The sequence below is a fragment of the Perognathus longimembris genome, chromosome 12 (genome assembly GCF_023159225.1).
Source record: "Perognathus longimembris pacificus isolate PPM17 chromosome 12, ASM2315922v1, whole genome shotgun sequence".
Taxonomy (NCBI): Eukaryota; Metazoa; Chordata; class Mammalia; order Rodentia; family Heteromyidae; genus Perognathus; species Perognathus longimembris.
This window is the reverse complement of record NC_063172.1, coordinates 8,468,522-8,484,021: the sequence shown is the minus strand read 5'-3', so window position 1 is coordinate 8,484,021 and position 15,500 is coordinate 8,468,522.

The following is a 15,500-nucleotide window of genomic DNA, read 5'->3' as shown; positions in this document are numbered from 1 at the left end:
TAAACAACAACAATAAGTAAATAAATAAAATATTTAAATGAAAAAAAGACAGACCAAAGGTTCGATTTAGGAAGCAGAGAGGTAAGAATATGGAGAGTTTGTTTGTCCAGGATGTGCATGGAGCTGGTGGGTTGGGAGGTAGGAAGAAGTTAGCGAACACTTCCCAAAAGTGGGTGGGTATACTTCTAACAAAGTTTCAAGGAAGAAGTGGGGGGCATCTAGGTAAACGAGGGCACAGGTGTGCTAAGCAGAGCAGGAAACAAATTTGGGTGATGGTTGACTCCTTGTAGCTTGAGCTCAACTGTCAGTTTACATGTCACTTCAATCTGGTGTCCTCTGTCCACCTGAAACATAGGCAGTCCTCTCTGTCTGGGGTTTCCTCTAGGAGTGCGGGATATTGCCCAGTCTGGAAGTATCCAGAAGCCCTTAAGTAAGCCTCATCCATTCCATGGATAAACTCCTGAGCTTCCTGGTCCCTAATGGGGAACACTCATAACGTACTCTAGCCACGGTTCCTTAATCCTTTAATCTCAATGGGATTAAATCCAATTGCTTCCCCCAAATGATCTTCTCGTTAGCTCATTCTTTCCTCTCCACCCTCCCTTGCATTGTTTTCTTCCTCTTTCCTTTGTTGTTGCTGGGACAGCCTCCCAACAAGAGTAACTACACCCCACTCCTGGTCCTCAGGGTGGCTTCTGAAGAAACTCAGTGCAGACTAGCATTCATCATCTATTGACAGATACTGGCTGGACACTCCCTCTGCTTGTGCCGAGGTGGAGTGAATGTGCGTATTTGGCTATAAGGTTTCAGCATGATCTGAAGAAATGGGGTGTGCCCAGAGTGGAAAGCAATGAGACGAAACAGCTTTTGCATCCTTTTCCAGCTGGGGAAACCGAGGCACAGAAGGGTTGAGTAACTTGCCCAAAGCTAAATAAATGCTTAGGGAATTACAGATGTAGAATCTGGGCTCTCTGAAACTTGCCTTGCCTTGTCGTGGCACTTGAAGATGAGGTTGGCAGGTTGCGGCTGAGTTCACCCTTGGGGGATGGGAAGAGAAGTGGGAGAACTACAGGTCTCTCAAGGGAAGGAATGACTTGTTTGAGGATGGGAGGGCCGACACTCACAAATGTCACAGAAAATTGCAACCTAGTAAGGGCTGGAGAGCAAGCGTTCTTTGCTTTCCGGCTACAAGGCTGGTACCTTTTACCAGAGCTGTGTGGACGGGATGGGAGCCTTGGGCTCGGAAGCCAGATTGTGGTGGGTTGAGGAGTGAGTGGGGGATGGCAAGCGTAGACAACTCTTTTCAGAAATATGGCTCTCTAGCAAGTGGGAGGCAAGGGTGGAGCGTGCTCTAAAGATGGCAGGTGCGCCAGGATCTGTGGGTGGTGGGAGGGTCCCAGGCGAGTAGGAGGCATTTCAAGGCCAGGGTTGGGCTCAGAGATGGAGCAAGTCCTGAAGGTGAGAAGGGCATGTAGGGGAAGGGAGAGGTAAAAGGGAAGGTAAAGCTCTAAATTTATCTGGGATTCATAAACCAGGAGGTAGGAGGGTTCTTAAAGTCCCTCTAGTTTAATTCCTCATGAAATTCATGCTTCAGACAATCAAATATGGATGACTATAAAGTGACTTCCACTTGATGACTGACAAAGAGATGGTGGTGTGAGAAGCTCTATTGACCCAGGCAGGTTAGGAAAGTAGCTGGCCTAGGCGACACCGAGCAGAGCTGGGAGGGTGGCACCCGTTGGTTGATGGGAGGCTGGTGCCCTCACAAAGGCACAATGGTCCTTCTGGAAAGAGGAGGAGGAAGAGGAGGAAGTGGAGGACGAGGAGGAGGAGGAGAAGGAACAGGGTGGTATTTTTAACCATGGTAAAGAACCATGATAAAGGAGAAGGTTCTGTGGAGAAGATAATGAGTTCCTACTTGTGCTTGGTGCGGGCAAGGCAGTGTGGAGGGCCGGAGGCGTCTCGGGCTCCATGGGGCTGAGGTGGGAAGCAGTCTTGAGGGTGGAGAGGTGGGGAGTCGGCGCCTTAAAAAGGCCACAACGCTTTCACGGTTCCGTCTTACTTCACACTGACTTCTTCAATGCTCGGTTTCCAATCCTTGACGCTGTTGGCATGATGGGCCGGAGCATCCCTGTTCTAGGGCTTTCTAAGGCATTGTGCAAAGTGTGGCAGCATCTTGGCCACTACTCACGGAATGCCATAGGTAGGAGCCCTACAGTTTGGAACGACAAAAAATGTAGACATTGCACAACGTCCCTGGCAGCACAATTGCCTCCAGTTGAGAACTGCCCTTCTATAATCATTTCCTCAGGTCACTTCAGAGTTGATCCGAAGGTGAACCTGTGGGCAGAGCTTGGTAGTGCAAACCTGCAATCCAAGCACCCAGAAGGTTGAGACAAAAGGATTGCAAGGCCAGCCTGGGCTGCATAACAAGACCCTGGTCTTTTTGGACCAATACTCAGGGCCTTGTGCTGTGCTCTCACTTAGCTTTTTTCACTCGAAGTTAGTCCTCTACCACTTGAGCCACACCTCCACTTTCACCTTTTTGCTACTTAGAGATGAGTCTCCAACTGTTCTGCCGGGGCTGGTTTTGAACCTCCATCTCCAGATGTCAGCCTCCTGAGTAGCTAGGATTATAGACCTGAGCCACCAGTGCCTGCTAGGATCGTGTCTTTAGACAAATCAAAGCCAAGTAAGTCTTCAGATTACCTTTCCCAGTTTCCAAATCTTGGTTCCTCCTCTTCCCCTGGTTCACGACCTTACATGACTTTCTTCCCTTCTGTGGGTTTCAACTTTGTTGTTTTGTTTTCATCTGTAAAATGGAGTTGTTGGGAGCATGAGCAGAAGGACTTCATGTCAAGTGCTGGGCTTAGAGCACATCATTAACATTTAGTGATTGCTTACTACCACTAGTAATATTTACAGTGATGTTTAGGCATTGTTGAGCCATCCAGCAAGTATTTGGAAATTGGGGCTTGCAGATGTGAACCTCGCAGACATATCGTAGACAAGAAGCCCCCGCTGAACTGTGGACATCTATACATGACCTACAGAGACAGCAGAGAGAAAGAAGAGAAGTTAAGGGAGGTGGGGGGAAGCCCAGGGATCATCTACAATTTACCAGGCAGATGCAGAAATGGGCGATGGAAATGTGGGTGGTTATAAACATAGATGAGTGTTACGCAGACAGCATGAAGGGACATTCCTGACCTTTAGTGGTGAGTGGGAAGAGCATCTTGTGGAATGATGGCATGTGGATACTGTAGATAACTGGTCGTTACCAAGTGTTCACCTTGAGTCAGGTCCAGTGTTGTATGTGTTGAGGGACTGTGTTGACTGATCATTCCCATTGCAGAGATAGAAGGAGAAAGGGTGAAAAGAGGTGGAGAGCCAAAACAACCTCAGACAAACAAGATGATATAGAGCTGGGTGGGGTGGTTCACACCTGTAATCTCAGTGCTCAGCCTGAGGCTGGCAGATCATGAATTCAAAGACAGCCTGGCGGGGCTGGGGATGTGGCCTAGTGACAAGAGCGCTTGCCTCGCATACATGAAGCCCTGGGTTCGATTCCCCAGCACCACATATACAGAAAACCGCCAGAAGTGGCGCTGTGGCTCAGGTGGCAGAGTGCTAGCCTTGAGCAAAAAGAAGCCAGGGACAGTGCTCAGGCCCTGAGTCCAAGGCCCAGGAATGGCAAAAAAAAAAAAAAAAAAAAACCAACAACAAACAAACAAACAAAGACAGCCTGGCCTCCATAGAGAGACACCTCTCCACCCCGACCCCCAATACCCAACACAACAACAACAAACACAGATCAGGACTGTGAGGTAGATACAAAGCATGGGGAAGCCCGATGCAGGCTCGCAGGAAGGTGTGGCTCCCTCTGCCACATCCGGCCATACGGAAGCCCGAGGCAAAGTCATACTGGTGTCTTTATTAGAGATTGTCGTGCTTTGTTTATCTGAGAATTTCATAAGAGCTTCTCTTTTTAAAAGTTTTATTGAACCAGGTACCAATGGCTCACACCTGTCATACTTGATAGATCAAGACAGAGATCAAAATCATGGTTTGAGGTCAGTTTAGGCAAAAAAAAGGAAAAGTCTAGAAACTCCATCTCAACCAACAGCTGGGCGGGGTGATAAACCCGTCTGTTGAATGATATACCTACCATCCTGGTGCCATCCCAGATAGGAGGGGGATGAGATTAAGAGGATCGCAATTCCAAGTCAGGCCAGGACAAAAAATGTTCTAGGGAAAATCTGGGTAGTATGCACCAGCTGCGAGGGAGCATCAATAGGGGATCTCAGTCCAGGCTTCCCTATCTAAAAAAAACCCCAAATAGTCGGAGCCATGGCTCAAGTAGGAGTGCTTACCTAGTAAATGTAAAGCCCTGAGTTCAAATCCCAGAACCTTTCCTTTTCTCCCCCAATGGAGTTTTAAAAGTCTTAGTTGCCGAACTAGGGATCAGACAGAATACCGCATTCCTCCTGCCTCCTTGACAGCCCAGTTTATGTGATTCCTGTTCATGACTCAGATTCCAGCCTGGTCGGCCCCTTCCCTAGCTAGGAGAAGTTCAGCCTGGTGATTGCAGCCTCTTGGGACAAGAGCCAATGGAATGCATGAACCCCGTGGGATCCCTAGGGGCTCTCGGGAAGAGGAAACTGTAAACTAAAGAGCAGTCAAACTTAACAAACACCCACTAGATGAGATTCTGTTCGGGCCAGCTGCCGAGCCCACAGTAGTGCAGAGACGCGAGGACGAGGAGAGCTGCGAGGGCGAGGAAGAGAGGAAAGATGGAAAGAAAGAGGGAGAGACGGGTCAGCACACTGGCACATACAGAGCCCGCGGACTGAACACCTGCCCTGCAGTGGGGCATCCTGGGTTTACATTCTGGACCAATCGCCTGCCAACAGTGTGCATTTACACAGTGCCTTTAAGTATTGGGCCTCACTTTCCTGGCTATGAAATTGAGATAATAAAAATATTCTTCTCCTGAGGCTTTTATAAGGATTTAATGACCTGAGCTATGGAAAAATAGATATAATTCAAGCTTTAGACATAGATTCAACTTCGTTTTTTCTTTTCTAAAATTGTGGCTTAAATATGTTTCCCCAGAGTTCATCATGCTGGAAAATTAATATCCAATGCAGCAGTATTGAGATGTGGGCCCTTTAAGAGGATTTGGGCCAGGCATGGTAGCTTAAGCCTATAATCCTCGCCACTTTGAAGGTGGAGAGGGAGATGAAGTTCACAAATTCATTCAAAAACCCGCCCAGACGTAGGAATTCAGGAGACTCCATCGCAACCAAAGTGGTGCATGGACAAGGTGGTGCCTGCCTATCATACCCAGGGAAACACAAGTAAAAAGATCACTGTCCAGTCATCAACATCTGAGACGCACTGGTCACACGTGCCTCACGCCTGTAATCCTAGCTACCAGGAGGCTGTGGTCTGAGGGTCGTAGTTTGAAGCCAGCTGGGGCAGGAAAGTCCGTGAGACTGTTATCTCCAATGAATCACCAGAAAGCCAGAAGTAGTGCTGTGGCTCAAAGTGGTAGAACACGAAGCCTCAAACACAAAGAAGCTCGGGGACAGCTTCCAGACTCTGAGTTCAAGCCCCAGGACTGGCAAAACCCAGCCGAGACCCTACCTCAAAAATAACTAGGGCCAAAGTGGGCTGGAGATAGGGCTTACATGGTAGAGTCTAGGAAGTGCAAGGCCCTGAGTTCAAGTCTCAGCACTGCCAAGATTTAGTCACCAAAGCTTTGGCCTCAAGTTTGGATGAATGGCACTATTGAAGGACTGTCTCTGCCTCTTTGGTTCCCGCCCCACCCCTTTCCATGCCGTAGCTGTTGCTTTTCACCATGTTGTAACACAGTAAGAAGGCGCTCAGTGAATGAGGTGCCTTTGACTTTGGGCTTCCTGGCCTCCAGAACTGTAAAAAAATATATTCTTTATAAATTACCCAGTTACAGGTATTTTGATACAGACACAACAGACTATGGAAGTAGCTATTAGCATTTTCTAAACTATTCTTAATTGTCAAGCACTGCATCGTGCAAGTAGGAGAAATAGAATAGTAACATGAGGCTCAAAGGGAACTTTTTGTTGTTGTTGTTGTTGTTGTTGTTGTTTGCCAGTCCTGGGGCTTGAAGTCAGGGCCTAAGCCCTGTCCCTGGCTTCTTTTTGCTCAAGGCTAGCTAGCACTCTACCTCTTGAGCCACAGTGCCACGTCTGGCTCTTTCTATATATGTGGTACTGAGGAATCAACCCCAGGGTTTCTTTCATGTATACGAGGCGAGCACTTTACCACTAGGCCATATTCCCAGCCCTCAAAGGGAACTTGTGTTTGGGAGTTTATTTCTTCCTGTTTGGAGAGCAAAAGGGTCCGTCCAGGAAGGTCTGACAGAAGTGTGCAGTGGGCTCCAACAGAGCCGAGGAAACCTTCCTCGAGCTGAGCTGGTCAGGTTGCTGACTGGAGCAGGGTCCCACGTGTCCTGTCAAGGTGGCCAGAACAGTGCCCAGGTCTGTGAGCCACGGTGAGGTTTTGCCCCTGGCTCCCTGATGCCTACCCTCTCTGCCAATGCTTGCTGGAATGGCCTGGGAGATAAAATCCCAATGACCTTTCTCCAGGGACTGTGAGAGTCAGGAAAAATGCTTCCTGCCCTTGGGTTATTAATTTTAAAAGCTTCATTTTCAGCGATAATGGACCTGTGTGATAAAAGGGTCAGACAAATGGATCGTACAACAATCACTTAAGGAAAAAAAAAAGTCGTCTTCTGTTTTGTGTGAAATGAATGAGGGCTTTGCCCTCATCTCCACCTGAGAACCACAGGAAGTGCCAGGGAGATTTCTCTCCCCTACAGGATGAAGCCTGCCCTTCGCTCTGCCCCCTGCAGGACAGAGCCTGTCCTTTGCCTTTCTAGGATCCATACCCAGGGAGCCTTTAGCACAGCGCTTGGTTGGTGTCTCCCCTTGTAGTTAGTCTGTGAGGACAGAGGCTCCCGCACTCCCCTGTGTGAGCCCTGAATCTACTGGAGTGCCCGGGCACAGTGTGCACGCAGCCCGGGCCTCTCGAGCGAACACTCCCCCCTACCCCCAAACATAGCTCTCATCAGCTATTTGGGAAAACCTACTGAGTTCCTGAGTCTGCAAAGAACCAGGCGAGGAGCAGCTCGGAGCGGCCTCTCCCACTGGCGTGCAGTCAGGATGGAGGCCCTGTGAGCCGATGACACCCATGACAGTGAAGAGGATAATGACCGCGACGATGACGACGGTGTTGAAGGCGATCACGAAGACGACGACGATGATAAAGACGATGGTGAGCATGACCATGATGATGGTGTGAAAACAATGATGATGACCAGGTAAAGACGATGACAGCCATGATGGTCATAACAATGATGATCAAGACAGTGACAATCGTGATAACGATGATGTAACAGTGACAATCATGACAACGATGATGACAGGGACAACTATGATATGACAGTGGCATTGAACATAATCGTGATATGATGATGAAGATGGTGACAACCACGATGATGGTGAGGGTGTTAAAGAACATCCTGATCACAGTCATAAAGATGATGGCGACCATGATAACGTGATGGTGTGAACACATGATAACGATGACAATGGTGATGATGATGACGGTGATGATGTACGCGAAGAAGAATTTCTAGAATCATTAAATGCTCACCCTGTTCCTGGCACTATTCTAAAAATGATTCCAAAGGCCTTGTTGAATGACTGTCTCATTTAATCTCAAACCTGTGCTGCAAAACCATGAATATATTATCAGATGAAGAAACTGAGTCTCAGAAAAGCAGCTCACAGATTTATCTATTCATGATTTCCCTCGGGTTTTCTTGCTTGCCAACTAGCTCCAGGGACCAAAATTAGGCACAGCATTTGTAGATTCCAAATCTTAGGGAGATTTTGATACATTTAAACCAGATTTATAATATAAAATAATAGTCTCTCTGATCTGGATCTACTGTTTCAGGGGGGAAAAAAGCAGAAAATAATTCCCTAGTGCTTTTGTAAACAATCCTTAATTGAACTAAGCATTGGTATCATTACCACCAAGTTCTGCTATTAACCAGCCAGGAGATTGCTTGCTAGGTTGCAGCTTAGAGGATATTTACATGTCCACATTTAACCCTAGGCAAGACATCCAGGCTGTAAATTGCTTGCCCAGCTGTAATCCTAGCAGCTAGGAAACTGTTTGGGGCCCTATCTGAGGAATAAGAAACGGAGAGAATCCCCCCAAAGTCAGCTGGTGCCCCCTCCACCAGAACAACAACACTGACAATTAAGAGCTAACATTTGCATCTTCCTTCAAAACCTACAAGACATACCCATATAGGTGGCTTGCCTACAGGTGCTAGCAGGGAGGAGAGGACTAGTATGACGATGAGAAACCTCACCTAGGGTGTGTGGCAAAGTGTTAGAGCACCTGCCTAGCAAGTGAGAGGGCCTACCCGCAAACCCCAGTACTAGCAAAACAAAGAACAAAACAAAGAACCCCCAAAGGCCCATTTCCCCGAAGACCGAAGCATAAATACAGGCTTTCATCTAGCAAATACTCAGTGAGCACCTACTATGTGCTGGGAGCTTTCCTAGAGGCTGGAATATAATGGTAAACAAAACAGACTCAGTCCTTGGACAATGAAACTTATAGTTTAGTGGGGGAGAAAAAGACTATAATCAAGTCATGCACACGAACGAATGTAAAGTTACATCTGCTACTGGACAATGGTCTCTTTGAGGCCCCATCCCAGGTTCTTGGTGTCTTGAGGAAAGAATTGAATGGAACACATACAAGTAATGAGAGAAACAAGGTTTATGAAAGTAATGTAAGATTGAAATGGTAATCTGCCCAATGCATGGGAGCAGAGCGGAGGAAGAGGGCTCCAAAGTCTAAGGAATGGCGTCTGGGACAACTTAAGGCTGATTTGGGCAGTATTGGGTGGCTAGTGGTGGTTATATAAGCTTCGGTTTCTTTTAAATGTTCATGCCCAGTCCCACAATGCAGTCTGTCATAATGGTATTAATAATACCCGTTGTTTAAGCATTGAGAGCTTCATTAGGGGCGTCTCTTCCAAAAGTTCACTTAAGGACATCCAAGCACAGTAGCATACATTTACCATTTAGGAGAATTTTATTTTACTGAGAAAGTGGCCTTATTCTTGGGATGTGGTGCTCATTTGTCTGTATAAGACATTTATCGGTACCTTTCTTTGTACTGATCCTAGAGCTGGGCCTGGGCACTGTCTCTGAGCATTTGTCCTCCAGGTTGTGCTCTACTACTTGAGCCACAGCTCTACTTTCAGCTTTTTGTAGTTAATTGGAGACAAGAGACTCATGGACCTTCCTGCCCAGGCTGAACCATGATCGTCAAACCTCAGCCTCCCGAGTAGCTAGGATTACAGGCGGGAACAATCGCGCTCAGCCTTATCAGTACATTTTGATCAACCTGCTGTAGAGCATTAAGAGGAGTTGTGGGGTGGAGCTCAGGTAGGGGTAGATTGGTGGGCCATCTTACAAGTACCAGTGGCAGGAAGTGGCACTATGGCTCTGGGGAGGGGGGGAGGTGGTAGAATGCTAGCCTTGAGCACAAAGAGGCTCAGGGATAGCACCCAGGCTCTGAGTTCAAGCCCCACAACTGACAAGAAAAAAAGTTCATACAAGTACCAGTGGCAACATGGACCCCGTTTTATCTGCTTGCCTCACATCTATTAGAAAGCTAAAAAAAGCACAATCTCAGCCTAAAATGGAGGGATTTTATCTAATTAAGATAAGGACAACATTTTTTTGAGTGGCAATGGGCAGGAATTAAGTAGACAAAGAAAGAGAAAGAGTGTTTCCTGCAGAGAGAACATCATATGTAAAGGCCTTAGAGCCAAAGTGTACCAGTTAGTTTTTGCGGCATAACAAAGCATCTCAAATCCTAATTACTTCAGACACTGTTCTAGTAACTAGCCCTTATGTTTCTGGATTGGCAATTTGAGTGGGATCAGCTGGTGACTGGCCTCTAATCTCTCTTGGCCTTACTCATACAATGTGATCCTCACCCCGGTGAGCCAAAATGTGTCTCCATTTTATGATAGCTCATCCATCCACAGGTAGTTCAGTTCGTTCATTTGGCAGCAGAGTTCAGAGAGGAGCAAGACAGGAAGCTGCCAGGTCTTCCAGGGCCCAGAACTCATTAACTACTGCCACATTTGATTTAAAAGACCAATAGGATACAGAGTCTTAGAAATGGAAAGTGAAAATTTTTCCAGGGCATTAGGAGGTGTGAATCTAATGTTGAATGGATGAAAAAATAAGTTTATCACAACGTTCATCTGAGCACCTCCTGTCCAGGACTGAACGTGGTTTCTCTACCTTGGGTTCTTTTAACGCTGTTTCTTGCTTTGTTCACAGTGAGATCAGAGAGGTTTATTGAAAATGCAAAACTATCCTTGTAACCTTCGGTATTTCCCTGATTCTGCCAAGGCTAGCTGTACATCAGAATTATTAGGAAAGTTTAGGGGTACAATGAGTCTCACTGAATTCACATTTCTGCTTGGGAGAACTAGGATCAGTATATTTTTGAAGTGGTTCTCAGAAGTTAGGTACAACTGGCCCAGCTGGGGGAGCCACGATAGCCGTCAAGCTAGGCATGCCTTATGACACACAGCTTTTTTCCTGTTGAGATGGGGATCTCTTGGTCTCCCCCTCCTCCATGTTGGCCTGGCATAGTGAACTTCCTGATCTCATCCTGTAATGTAACTGGGATGAGAGCCCAGCTGTTGGTTGAGATGGGTTCTCCTAAACATGTGTCTGCTTAGGCTAGCCCTGAACCTTCATCCTCTTGATCTCATCCTCCAGAGGAGCTAGAATTATAAGCATGAGTCACAGAAGTCTGGCTCGGGCTATGCTCTGGTTCTACATACGTACGTATGTGTGTATGTATTTATCATTCTGTCTGTCTGTCTGTCTATAGTGTCTCCTTACCATTTTGCTAAGTCTGGCCATCAACTCATAATTCTCCTGCCTCAGCCTTCCAAAGAACTAGGACTACAACTATGCACCACCATCCTGGTCTATATACTGATTTTTAAAATCATAGTATTATTCAAAATATATTGCTAAAATTGACTTATTTTTCTTCTGTGTTCCCAGCCTTTTCCCCAACTCCGAGAAAACGGTGAGGCCCTCAAGGATCATATTCAAGGCAGGCTGTGGGGAGAACCTGTGCAGAAATGAACCAATTAATCAGTGTCAAGCAATGGATGAATGGGTTAAAAAATGCATATACAGTAGAGTATTATCCATCCTTGAAAAGGATGTGAGTTCTACCCAGGCCTCTTAGGTGTGTCTGCTCCAGGCCCTGATGGCCCTCAGTTGGCCCAAAACTGCTCCCCCGAGGCAAAAACCAAGAACACCGAGTCTGCCAACTAGTCAGAGCCTCTCAGGCTGAAAGCAGGTTTTCAGAGCCAGGCTCCATGGCCCACCCTCGCCCTGGGAACTCCCCGCTCAGGTCTCAGGAAAACCTCATCCCTGGCCTTACCTAAACGCTCAGGATGGGCCTTATCTGAAAGTACAGGACCACCAGCGTCAGGATGACAACCCTATCATAAAACCCCAAATGGGACAGCTTGCACCACAAATCCACAACAGAACAGTTCTGACAATAAATCCCCAGCAGGACGGAAAAATGCCAAAGAAGAATCCGACCTCTTTCCCAGTCTCCTCTTCCAGCCCAATCTTTTTATCTATCCAACAGACCCTGTATGAAGGACCGACCTCTCCCCTCTTGGCCCAATCTCCTTGTGCATCTAAAGATGGAATACGAAGGCTCGACCCTCACCCCGCTATCCCAGGTGCATACGGAAGTCAGGCCAAAACCCAGGTATGCGTGGACTTGCTTGCCATGCACAAGCCTGGCTGTCAACATTCCGTGGTGAGCCCAACAGAAAATCGGCTGCCTCTCCAGCCCTCATTGCCTTTTTGGTAACTTCTGTCTCCTTGCTCAGACTCCATCAAAGCCTAACTCTAACCCCACTCCCTTGCACAACCTCTATACCCCAGGAAGGTTGCTGTGCCGTGCTGCTGTGCCTCAATAAACAGTCCTCGCCTGTTGAAACTGCACAGGCATGAGCCATCAGCACCTTGCTTCTCCCTTTTCCCCAGCCTTTCACTGTTCCTTCCCATTAGGTAACAAGTGTGTTTCAGGTAGGAAAAGATTGACAAAATCCAGCAGGGATATTGCTAGAAAACATGATTTGAAAAAAAAAAACAACAACAACAAACAACCTGTTAAGTTGAACAAGTTTTCCTTGAGGGTAAATGCTAAAAAAGATGAGCAAGTGAATCTCCTCCCCGCCCCGCCCCCCCCAGATTGAGAGCTGATGTTTCTTTCCCATTACAGTTTGCTGTTTCCCGTGGATGTGGTTTCTGACCCAAGCTTCTGCTTGAACTGTGGAACGTAACTTCCTATCCAGGCCTCAATCCCTTCATGTGTGAAATGGACATCCGTGGTGGTTTTACGGCCCTCTAAATGGAAAATGGTGCCCCGTAAAGCACATGACACAACCATCATCCCATCCATTCCTGCACTCTTTAAGGAAGTGCTGAGCATCTTCCAAGTTCATTCGTCCAATTGATTTAGTGATCACCGACCATGTAAGAGTCATTGTTCTTGGTGCTAGACGACCTCAGTGAGCAATCAATTATGCCACTGACTTGGGGATTTGAATCACGTCAGGCGAGTAGTGGGAGAGGGGAGAGACTTACACAAGTCACTTCATCTCCCGCTTCATGATCCTTCCCTGGGGACAATAAAACATATTTATTATGAGAATAAAAATAAGGCCGTAGGCCAGATGCTAGTGGTTCATGACTGTAATCCTAGATACTCAGGAGGCTGAGATCTGAGCATTGTGGTTTGAAGCCAGCCCAGACTGGAAAGATAGTAGGAGTCTTATCTCCAATTAACCACCAGAAAATCCAGAAGAGGAGGTATGGCTCAAGTGGTAGAACACCAGCCTTGAATGAAATACGCTAAGGAAGAACACCCAGGCCCTGAGTTCAAGCCCCAGGACTGGCCTCCCTGCCATGCACACATGTCTGTGCGAACACTCTCTCACACACACACGCACACATATGCATACATACACGAATAATGTCATGGAACACACCCAGCAAAATGCTGGCCCGTCTGAGGGAAATGGAGAACTGTGACTCTTCTTCTGTCTTTCTAGAGCAGCAGACAGTAGAGCTGCATTCTGGCCCAGAGTGTGTTCAAACCACCTGTGGAAGGAAGCACCTTGGAGGGGCGTCACAAGGAGAATGGGTGCAAACAGCAAGACAGCCCTTCCCCACTGCCATTGACGACCAACGACAGGCCTTAGAGGACAATGAACCCACCTCCTCTTCCTCTTCTGAGTGGAGAACCCATTGAGCGATGCACGTGGAAATCACAGCGTCATCCTGATGACTGATCTAAAGAATGAAAGATCATGGTTTTACACGTCTGGGCCAAAGGGCCTCTTAGCATTCCTTATTCCCTCCAGTCTGGTCCCAGGGATAGTCCAGCCTCAGGAGAGTTTGGGCTGGGCATGGGCCTGCCCGCCCGCCTGGGCTTGCTGCCTCCCAACACTCCCCAGTGTTCAGAGCTTTTTATCTGATTGACTCCACCCAGTGGTTGTCACCTGCCAATCACCTGGGCAAGGGCCAAGCACTTTGCTCAAAAGGAGGCCCTCTGTGGGAAATAAGGATGAAGGGAAAGGCAATTTACTGACATCCTTGCCAGTGTGAGTCTGTTTGACTTAAAGATCTTACTGTGATCACTTAAGAATTTAAGAATAGCCTGTAGCTCATGCCTGTAACCCTAGCTACTCAGGAGACTGAGTTCTGAGGATCACGGTTTGAAGCCAGCCCAAGCAGGAATGTCTGTGAGAAGCCAGAAGTAGAGCTTTAGCTCAAGTGGTAGAGCATCAACCTTGACCTAAAAAGCTCAGCTCCCAAGCTTTGAGTTCAAGATCCAGTACTGATACACGCCCCTCCCCCCCCATTCCACACATACAAGTGACTTTAGGACTCTGATCAAGGTACATTGTACTCATAAATTGACATGTTGAGTTGAAATCTCTTTGTATAACTGCTTAAAGATAATAAAAATAAATTTAATTAAAAAAGTAATACTAGAGACTCATTTTTAGCTCTTTTAATTACCCAGTCAAATCTCTTCCCACATTCTTCCCTAGGAAGTCTGAAAGTGGTCCCAGAAATCTGCATTTTAACCAACCTCAGAGAGTAATTGTAAGTTCTTATTTCCAAGTGATCGCATGTGTGCTGGTAGCATGGTTTTGTCTATCAGTTGATCAATGATCCTTGTTTACTGAGTAAACCCAAGTCTACCCTTGCTTGCTGGTGGTTGGCAGTGAGTAGCGTAGCCCTGGAGTGGTCACAGCTAGAGACAAGAGGCAGAAATGTGCTTGCCAGGGACTGGGTGAGGGCAATAGGGCTTAGTGTTTATGGGTTAGAGTTTCCATTTGTTCTGTTGCAAAAGTTCTGGGAGTGGAAAGTGGCATTAGTTCTGTAACGATGGAGCGTATAATGCCCCTGGACTAGCACTTAAAAATATTTTAAATTGGAGACTTGTCTCCACCTTACTCAGTCTTCTTGATATCTTCTACTAGTTTTCTTCTCTGTGGACTTATCTCTAGTACACTGTGCCATTCCCAGTTTACTTTATGCTGTTTTTCCCACTAGAGTTTGATCTCCATGAAGGCAGGTATTCTGGATTCTCATCTTCTTTCTTCCTCCCCCTCCCTTCCCCCTCCCTTCCCCCTCCCTTCCTCCTCTTCCTCTTTTTATTCCTCTTTTTCTCTTTTTTCTTCTTCCTTTTCTTTTTCCTTCTTCTTCCATTGGGACTTTCTAAGTACCAAGAAGAGTCACATGGTCGATATTTAATAAATATTTCTTATACAAATTAACCAGGAGATTCTAATAACTCTTTGGTGAGAACATGAATAGGTGGGATGAATCTGTTACCTGTTTTGTTGGATACTATTTCCTATTTAGATCTGTTATACCTCATCTCAAAATACCAAGGTAACTTGTGCTAACCATTAGGTTGTGGCAAATTATAATTTGCATTTTTTTGGCTTAATTATTTAAAATTTGATGTGGTAAATACTGTTTCTAGTTTTTCTTTAACATTTTAAGATTGCCTTTTGAAGTGAAAGCAATGATGAATAATTTTTGACAATAAGAATAGCATAGCAAGAACAGATATGGGTGTCTATGTATGTATTAAAGTCTTCCTCAGAGCTTGAGGTACGGTACCTGCCTATTAAGGGCAAGGCCCTGCATTTAAACCCTAGTATCACCAAACTAAATAAATGAAAAGAAGTCTTCCCCAATGATTATGGATTTGTCTCTTTCTTTTGTAAGTTCCATCAATTTTTGCATGTATACATTTATGAGGCTGCATAATTAGAGGCT